This window comes from Dinoponera quadriceps, unplaced genomic scaffold (genome assembly GCF_001313825.1).
Source record: "Dinoponera quadriceps isolate SergipeBrazil2010 unplaced genomic scaffold, ASM131382v1 scaffold1924, whole genome shotgun sequence".
Lineage (NCBI taxonomy): Eukaryota > Metazoa > Arthropoda > Insecta > Hymenoptera > Formicidae > Dinoponera > Dinoponera quadriceps.
The window spans coordinates 9,403-18,894 of NW_014555977.1; the positions used below are offsets into that span (position 1 = coordinate 9,403).

Here is a 9,492-nt window from a genome sequence, read left to right on the forward strand (position 1 = left end):
GCTCAAATTTCTAATTTTGAAACACATTCCGACTAACGGTGGCAAGATCAGCAAACGATCAACTTGGATATGTTTTCGGGAAGAATATTCAGGGAATTATCTCTAAAAGATAATTTTATTTCTCCGCCGTTAATAACACTCATAACTGTTAGGTTTATGCATAATTCCGTAGCGAAATTCTGACAGATGTCGTTCGCAATTGTTTGTTCGCTCGCACATATATCAAACATATGAAGTGTCGTACATCAAGCGAAAGCTTAAATTTGTGCCGACATTTTAAGAAAATATTCATCGAGATCCATGACGTATCGAAGTTTAATTTTATTTTGAACATGGAAGGAAAAAACATATATTTTCGGTGTATTCGCTTTTTTATTTTCGAAAAGGCAAAAATGCGTTGCAAACTCACAAAAAGATATGTGCTATGTACGGAGAGAATGTTGTAAGCGAAAGTGTGTGTCGGAAGTGGTTTGCGAAATTTCGTTGCGGAGATTTTAATCTCCAAGATGCTCCTCGCTCTGGTCAGCCAGTCATTACTAATGTCGATCAAATCAAGGTTTTAATCCGGCGACTCCGACCGGCATTTGATGACTACAGAGATCGGATATAACCTCAACAATGACCAATCAACTGTTTCGAGACATTTACGGAAGCTTGGGATGGTAAACAAGCTTGATGTTTGGTTGCTGCACAAACTGAGCGAAAACAATGTAATGGACCGAATTTCAGCTTGCGATTCGCTGCTCAAAACGAACCATTTTTAAAGCGAATGATCACTGGCGATGAAAAGTGGATTGTCTGCAACAATGTCAGTCGAAAAAGATCATGGTTAAAGTGCGGGGACGCTGCTCAGACAGTCGCAAAGGCTGGATTACACCCGAAGAAGGTCATGCTTAGTATCTAGTGGAATGGGAAAAGAATCATCTATTGTGAGGTGCTGCCACCCAACAAAACGATTAATTCGACCAAGTACTCACAATTGACCAAATTAAAGCGAACAATTAATCAGAAGCGGCCCAAAGCGGCGAACAGAAAGAGCGTTGTGTTCCACTAGGCGACAACGCTAGACCACACGTTTCTCTGATAACTTGGCAAAAGTTAATGCGACTTAGATGGGATGTTTTGGTGCATCCATCGTATAGTCCGGACCTTGCACCTTCAGACTATCACTTGTTCCGGGCACTGCAGAACAATTTGAATAACAAAACCTTCAGTTCCCTGGACGTCCTCAAAAACCATTTGGATGACTTCTTTGCCAAAAAATCTTAGGACTTCTATGAAAGAAGGATAATAAAGCTCGTGGAGAGATGGCAGAAAATCATTGAACAAAATATAACATATTTACTTGATTAAAATCGCTTTTTTTGTTAAATATTTTGCGTTTGAAATTTATTCGATTTTCGCTACGGAATTATGTATAGACCCAATAATATAAATATGCGAATGTTCTATTCACATATCATTATAGAACACATGTTAAAATATTGTAGATGATATTCATAAAAACTTTTTATTTCTTTTAACCATCTATCAAAACTCAATCCTGTTACTCCTGCATATCTGTTATCCGCTATTTTATTTTTTTAAGAAAGGAAGAGAATAGTAACATTCTATTACCAAGTTTTCTCTGGGTAAATCTGTCATAGCATTAATTTTGTAATAATCACTTGATCAATAATAGTTTGATATTTTCGAATCCGGGTTAAATTTTTCTATTTGAAAAGTAAAATTTTTCTACTTAGCGAATAATAAACCAAATGATATAGTGCACATTCTACTTGAAAAGTTAAATTTTTCTACTTGGCGAATAATAAACCAAATGACATTCTGATTACTCTAGGTGAGTAATAGGAATTATAGACGACTTTTATGTCTTATGCGATATCCTAATTGCCGGCAGTGCATAGGAAATAATACGATGGTGAATCAAATATAAACCGGAATTATTTTTTTTGTTTAATTAAAACATCATAAAAAAATTAACATACATAACTATTTTTCTACATAATCCCCGGACTTCGAAACACATTTTTCCAAACGGGTAACCAGTTTTTTAATTCCGTTATCATAAAATGAAGGCGGCTGTGACAGCAGCCAATCGCTCACGAAGGATTCGACAGAAGCATCGTTGTCAAATCTTTGTCCTCCAAGTGCTTCTTTCAATGGTCCAAACAAATGATAATCGCAGGGCGATAAGTCCGGACTGTAGGGAGGATGTTCCAGTGTAGTCCAGACCAGTTCTTCCATTTTTTAACGAGTTAAGGCAGCTGTATGGCGCACCTCCAAACAGTGCCGTTTCTGATTTTCGGTGAGAAGACGAAGGACCCATCTAGCGGACACTTTTCGAAACCCAAGGTCGTCAGTAATGATTGCCTGAGTACTGCCGAAGCTTATTCCGACCTCAGAAGCAATTTCAGCGACAGTCACCCTCGATAAGGCTGCTAACTAGACGAATATTCTCCTTTGTCACGCTGGTCCTCAGGCGACGTCGGTGCCCCTCATTTTCAACAGTTTCCCGTCCTTCTAAAAATTGTTTGTGCCACTCGTACACTTGAGTCTTCTTAAGCGTATTGTCCCCGAACTGTGCTTCAAGCCTTCTCAATATGTCCGCCGGCTTTACGCCTTCTGCAGTGAGAAATTTAATAATAATTCGTTGTGCAACGGACGAGGGCACCTCCCGCTCTGATATTGTGATACTGATTAACGGAGCGCTAATGAGAGGTCGCGTAGGGGGGAATCTCCTTCAGGCATCCTCACCTATAACGCTCAGAAGCCTGGCCTCTTTCCGTTCGTCTCACTGCGGGTACAAAAATAATTCCGGTTTATATTTGATTCACCCTCGTAAATATCGAAAAAAGATTTCGTACAAACGTATTACATTACCAAAGACAAAGAAATACGCTTCAAAACCGTAACAATCCTAGACTTCTCAGAATCCATTAAACATGGTCCATTTGAATCCATCAGCACTCGTCAAATGGAACGAGTACTAGGAATTCCTCGATCTATGATTAATTAGATATTACAATCTGTTCAATATCGTCCTTATCACGTGAATCTTGTACAAGAATTAAGCGAAGATAGATACGTGCTAAGAGCTCGATTATATAGATGGGCATTCGACACATTGGAACGGAAACCGGATTTTTTTTGGAATGTTTGTTTCAGCGACGAAGCAACATTCTTAAGCATACGAGGTCTGTTCAAAAAGTATCGCGAATTTTGAATTTCCGCGGGTTACGTATATTCGATTTTCGATTTTTTTGTGGCGTTATGTTGGTACTCATGTCCCTCACTTATGCCGACAAGTTCGGCCATTTTGAATATTCAGTTTATCTTTGACAGCTGTTTTGTTTGGACGTGTTATGGCTCGTCTTCGATTTTTGCCTATTCCAAAAAATGGATCAAAGAATCTAACAAAATTAAGTGCGCGGACGCATTCCGAATGTTGACTGTGGCATATGGTGAAGCTACCTTGGACCGAAGCAACGTTTATCGGTGGTACAAAATGTTCTCAGAGGGCCGAGAAGATGTGAACGACGAAGAGCGTGCCGGACGCCCGAGCACGTCAACAACAGACGAAAACATTGATGAAGTGAAGAAAATAGTATTGGCCAATCGTCGAATCACCGTTAGAGAAGTTGCTGAGGACCTAAACATATCGATTGGCTCGTGCCATTCGATTTTTACTAATGATTTGGGCATGAGACGGGTCGCCGCGAAATTCGTACCAAAATTGCTTGTGCGCGAATTTTGCTTGTGCGCGAATTTTTGGCCAAAAACAACACACTAATGATGCCGCAGCCACCGTATTCCCCAGACCTGGCCCCCTGTGACTTTTTCTTGTTCCCGAAACTGAAGAGGCACATGAAAGGACGACGCTACGCTACGAATGAGGAGATAAAGACGGCATCGAAGGAGGAGCTAAGCAAGATCACAAAAAATGATTTGTTGAAGTGCTTCGAGGATTGGAAGAAACGTTGGCACAAGTGTATAATATCTGATGGGGATTACTTTGAAGGAGACAAAATAGATATTCATGAATAAATAAATAATTTTTGAAAAAACACAAAATTCGCGATACTTTTTGAACAGACCTCGTATATGTCTCAATAGACACAATTATCGTTATTACTCACCAGTAAATCCTTATTGATCCCGACAAGTGCTCAATCAATTATTGGAGCCTCCATATTTGGATTGGAATATTTAATGGCCAGATTATCGGACCGCATTTTTCGAATGTACTATTAACGGTCCAATTTATTTAGATTTTCTTCAGAACCATTTACTAGGATACTTCAAGAATATTCTGCTAAATATTCGTCAAAGATTTTAGTTTCAGTAAAATGATGCCCTGCACATTTCGCTCGAGATATCAGAAGATTCCTAGATGCGGAATTCCCAAATCGTTGGATAAGCTGAGAAAGGCCAGTTTGTGGTCTCCTCCGAGATCACCAGACTTGAATCTTCTTGATTTTTACTGGGAGCACGTGAAGAATGCTGTATACGAAAATGAACCAACCACAGGATTAGATAATAAATAGAATCAACCTAGCCTGTCAAGCGATAACACAATCAGATCAATTATACAAAATTTTAGACGCAGACTCAACTGATTTAACCCTCAGAAGGACAGTAGAAAAAAATACTTTCTACCTTTTTTCTTTCAGATTTTTGTCGATAAAACTTTCATTGCTATATTTGGACTTTTTTTTAATTTTTTTAGTATCTTAGAAATAGGTGATGCAACGCTTTTGCAACGTTATATGATTGTCTGCGCAGTTGCAGGACTTCTTCGCTCCCGCTCTCGCGGCAGCGGACCCAACTCGGGTAACTTAGTTTTTATTTTTGCGATAACGAATCTATTCCTTCGCTAACCCGCGTGGTAGAACGTCGTGATTTTTTCACCTTCTTCCTCGATACTCGCGGACAATTCGGGGAGTAGTCGGGAGAGATACTAATTCAAAAACAGATTTAACATGTAAATAACAATTCTTTAATTCGCCTGATGACCTTCAATTACATGCAACTAATCAATATCACGGGGGATCCCGTAACGCCATTAATATTTTTTTGGAGTGTTTGTTTCAGCGACGAAGCAACATTCTTAAGAGCGAGGGCTCGTCCGAGATGTTGTACGAGATTCTTTATGCGGCGGATTTAAGCCGCTTGACGGCAGCTATGATAACGCGCGTCATGTTACCAAGAAAAGCTCTCTTGCCTGGTTTCGTTATGCGAATCTCACTGGGTTTCCCAATGGGCGCCAGCTGAGCTTTTCCCAATAGTAATTACTGCTTTCTGGCCGATCACGTACAATACCTGATTTAGCTCGTTCGCCAGAAGCAGTTTTCCAAAAAATATGATATTCAATAATGTGGCTCCTAATAAAATATATGCAATATCGACAAATAATATCTGAGAACTGTGCAACCGGTAACTAGAGAAGGCAACCGAGTCTCGCGGATGTATAATGTTTCTCTCTCTCACCCACTCGCCGCCTCAAGCTCGTTTCTTCTCAGCAAGTTGTCCCGTTATTTCGGCAGCTTCGCTCGCTCGTTCTCGCTCCGGGACATCCGTAGCGCTCGCCGTTGGGCCGCACAGTGACGAGCAGGACTCGTCAATTAGCGCAGGAGACAGCCGTTGCCAAGGATCTGTCGCGCCGATCGATACGGCATCCTATTGATTCTCCCGGCTGGATCACACTTATCACAGATGCTCGCGAGAGCTTCGCGTCTAGAGTCCTCTATTCGACGCTTAGCTTGCGCTTGTTCCTCTCGGGACGACATTCGGCAACTATTGGGCTCGCAGTTCGAAAGATTTCCCCCGGGGTCCTCCCTCGCATAATCTGCGATCAAGTCGCGAAGCCTTACGCCTTTCTTAGCGCAAGGTGGCCATCCCCGCTGTTCGTCGCCAGCTGTTCGCCCGGGAAACAAAGATTTCCCGCGCCCTTCCGCACGCTGCTCTAGTCGCTCCTCGCTCTCGTTCGCGCCTGGTTCCTCCAGGCTCCGATTTCTCCAATCTCCTTACGTCCGATGCACTGGCTCATCGTGGGTGACCTTACGCTTATCAAAAATAATAATAGCCGCGGGTCGCGTCTCGTGAGCCAAGCGGCGCATGAGACAAAATTACTAAATTCGGTCTCTTTCTCCTACGAAAAGGCGCGAGTTTCCGGCTCATCCTCGGTCATCCTCGGTCAGACCACAGACCTGATTGATGAGCAAAAATTTGCATCGTCACAGAGAATGTAAAAAAAGTCGTCAAAATACACTTTGTTGCAAGTGTTAAAAATAACCAAGTTAAAAAAATGCCTGTTTTTCAGAGAAAATACATTTTTCAACGACGTTTCCAAATTTAGATGTTAAAACTTATATACAGGGTTTTTTCAGGTGGCTGATTACGAATCTGATGTCAGAATTAGAAAATTTTCAAATTTCAAAATGTCTAATATGATGGATTGAAATGCAGAAAATCAAGCAATTCTCTTCAAAAGTGGTATCCAAACGAGAGTTTTCGGGTCGCTAATTGCGAATCTGTGGTCGAAATTAAATTATAAAATTCAAAATGTTGAATACAAAATAGTGGATTAAATATGCAAATACTCAGTGTCTATGACTTTTAAAGCTTCCAAGTACAAATTATGAAATGTGATATTGCGAAAACGACTAACTAACGCTAAAAGCGAGAATGGATTACGCATTATTAGATAAGTAATCAATAATATCTGATCTTTTATCCAAGATAGAGACTACGAATACCTCCAGTTATGTAATTACCTGCTGCAATTTTGGCTCGTTATATTGAATCCGCCATCTTTGATTTCGACAATTTTCTAATTTTAACTTTGAATTCGTTATCAGTCTCAAAAACTTAAAAATACTAAATTTGAATTAATTTTCTAAATTTTCTGCAATTATAGCCGGCCATGTTCGATTCGCCATTTTGAATTTTGGCAAATTTTCTATTTTGACTCAAGATTCGTAATCAGCAATCCCAAAAACTCTAGAATATCAAATTTGAAGTGATTTGATTGGTTCGTTGCAATTTTGGTCCTTCATATTGGATCCGCCAAATTAGATTTAAAAAATTTTTCAATTTCAATCCCAGATTTGTGATTAGCGACCTTAAAAATCCCCAGATACCAAATTTGATAAAAAATAAACAGAAGGAAAAATTTGTGCTTCAAAGGGTTAAAGAATATATGGACATTTTGAATATTTGATACAGACAGAATGATGTAATGGCAAAGATTAGATCAAATAGTCCATAATCCATTATTCATCGTCACTGGCTACACTATTCCCTTATCTTGCCCTCACTGGCCGTATCGTCCCCTAGTCTTGCTTTCATTGGCTGGATCATTCCTTGATCTTATCTTCGTTGGCCGAATCGTCCGTTGGATTTGTTTTCATTGATCGTCAAGTGTTTCATAATAAGAACTTTGAGCACTATTTTGCGCCTGTTAGACAAAGTTTATCGAAAACCAGGAGCAGAATTTACCAGGAGCAAAATTTTCTTATTTTTTTCTATAGAATACAAATTTGTAATAAAATAAAGATATTCCCGCCGAAGAAAAACAACTTAAACTTTATTAGGTCCAAAGTGAGTCTCGAAACCAAATCTGAGCTTATCTGATGGCCTTTTTCAGACCCTACAACTTATATTTGATACATTTTTTTCTTAGAAAACGCATCGTTTTCGAGAAATTTTGGCGTCTAAGTTAAATTGGGACACTCTGTACACCTTTTGTGTCACTTTCCAGGAAAGAAAATCCTCATGGATTTTTTTGAAACTCGAGGAAGCTCTAAGGAGTATGCTGAACTCTTACTGATTAACCCCTCCCCCCAAGTGTCGTTCCTCTGCGATTTAATCGGGACGGTCCAGGATTTCGATGGAAATATCATTATCGATAGTAATATCCTTCCCAAGTGTCTCACCTTTTCTTATTGATTTTTCGCCAGGGTTTCGTTAGTTCCCCGGCTGACATAACTTTTTGCAATAGGATATAAACCACACACTCTGTCGTGTCCCTCTCATGAAGGCAAGAATTGAAGTCCAGTATTCCCTGCCCGGACTTCTACTCCCTTGGTCTAGAGACACACGCGCGATTCTTTGCATGGGCTTCTAGCGCGCGCGCCTCAACAAACCTTGCATCGTTGACCCGGGAAAGAAGAGTATAGTTGCTCCTCCTTTCAGGTCGCGCTCCGAATTTCCCGAAAGGCAGTCGGGGTAGAAGCAGGGTAGTAGGAAGAGAATATCCTTCCTCCTAGTTAACTCCGTCCCTACTGGGGCCTCATTCGATGCCCCTTTTGTGGACAGAAAGAGGAAGCTTCCGACGTGAGATGCACCGCCATAATAAGCTACTCCTCCCTCGCCATCCTGTTCAGACAGAGGAAATTTCTTTCTCCGTAGAAGAAGGCCGGATTTTTCCGGCCTCCTTCTTCTACGTCAGAAGTTCTTCGCAAAAGGAAACCACCAACCAGTTCTTCTCGTTTCCGAGCATGGCGCGAACAATGCTTGGGAGCGAGAGATCGGCTTCATAAATGTAATATTACTACCAGGTGTAGAAATATGAAACTGAAATTTTTTTGTAAAAATTACACTTCTGTTGTTTGAAAATGATAAAAAATATTTTATTCAAAATAATGTCCATTGCTATTTATACATTTTTCCCACCTCTCCGGCAGTTTATGAATGCAACGCCAAAAAACATTTCTTCTTTTAAAGCGAACCAGCTATCGAGCCATTTTCGTACATTTTCATACGAATTGAAGCGTTGTTCAGCGAGAGCGTGTCCCATTGATGCGAATAGATAATAATCCGACGGAGCCAAGTCTGGAGAATAAGCCGCATGCGTTAGTATTTCCCAACTAAACGCCTCGATCGTTTCTCTGACCCGTTTTGCTGTGTGTGACGGGGTATTATCATGGAGCAAAATGACTTTGTGTTGCCTTTTTCCATATTCCGGTCGTTTTTCACGCAATGCTCGATTTAAATCGATCATTTGCTGTTGGTAGCGGTCAGTGTTAACGGTTTCACCAGGTTTTAACAGCTCATAATAGATTACACCCTTCTGATCCCACCAAACACAGAGCATTGTCTTCTTTCCAAAGCGATTGCAGTGGATGTCGATAGTTCGCCTGGATTCACCCATGATTTCTGACGCTTAGGATTCTCAAAATATATCCATTTTTCATCACCTGTCATGATACGATGGACTTTCTTTTGTATCTGTCGAGCAGCATTTCACAAGTGGTTTTTCGATTTTCTTGCTGTCTTTCATTCAGTTCATGCCGAACCCATTTTCCCACTTTCTGAATCTTTCCCATGGCTTTCAAACGAATTGAGACAGCTTTCTGCGTCACATTCAATTCAACCTCGAGTTCTTGTTGAGTTTGAGTATCATCTTCATCCAATAAGGCTTGCAATTCGTTGTCTGCGAACTTTTTCGGTGGTTTCCCACGCTCTTCGTTTCTCACGTCAAAATCACCA

General features: G+C 40.5%; 1 long non-coding RNA gene across 1 annotated transcript; it reads right to left on the bottom strand.

Annotated features, from left to right (window-relative positions):
• Positions 1 to 1,537: 1,537 nt before the first annotated feature.
• On the bottom strand, positions 1,538 to 8,370 carry LOC106746429. Its single transcript, XR_001374601.1, has 5 exons — positions 5,491 to 8,370; positions 4,140 to 4,503; positions 2,884 to 3,005; positions 2,758 to 2,797; positions 1,538 to 2,625 (listed from the first exon to the last, which is right to left on the bottom strand). It is a non-coding gene; the product is annotated as an uncharacterized LOC106746429 (long non-coding RNA).
• Between the last annotated feature and the right edge of the window lie 1,122 nt (positions 8,371 to 9,492).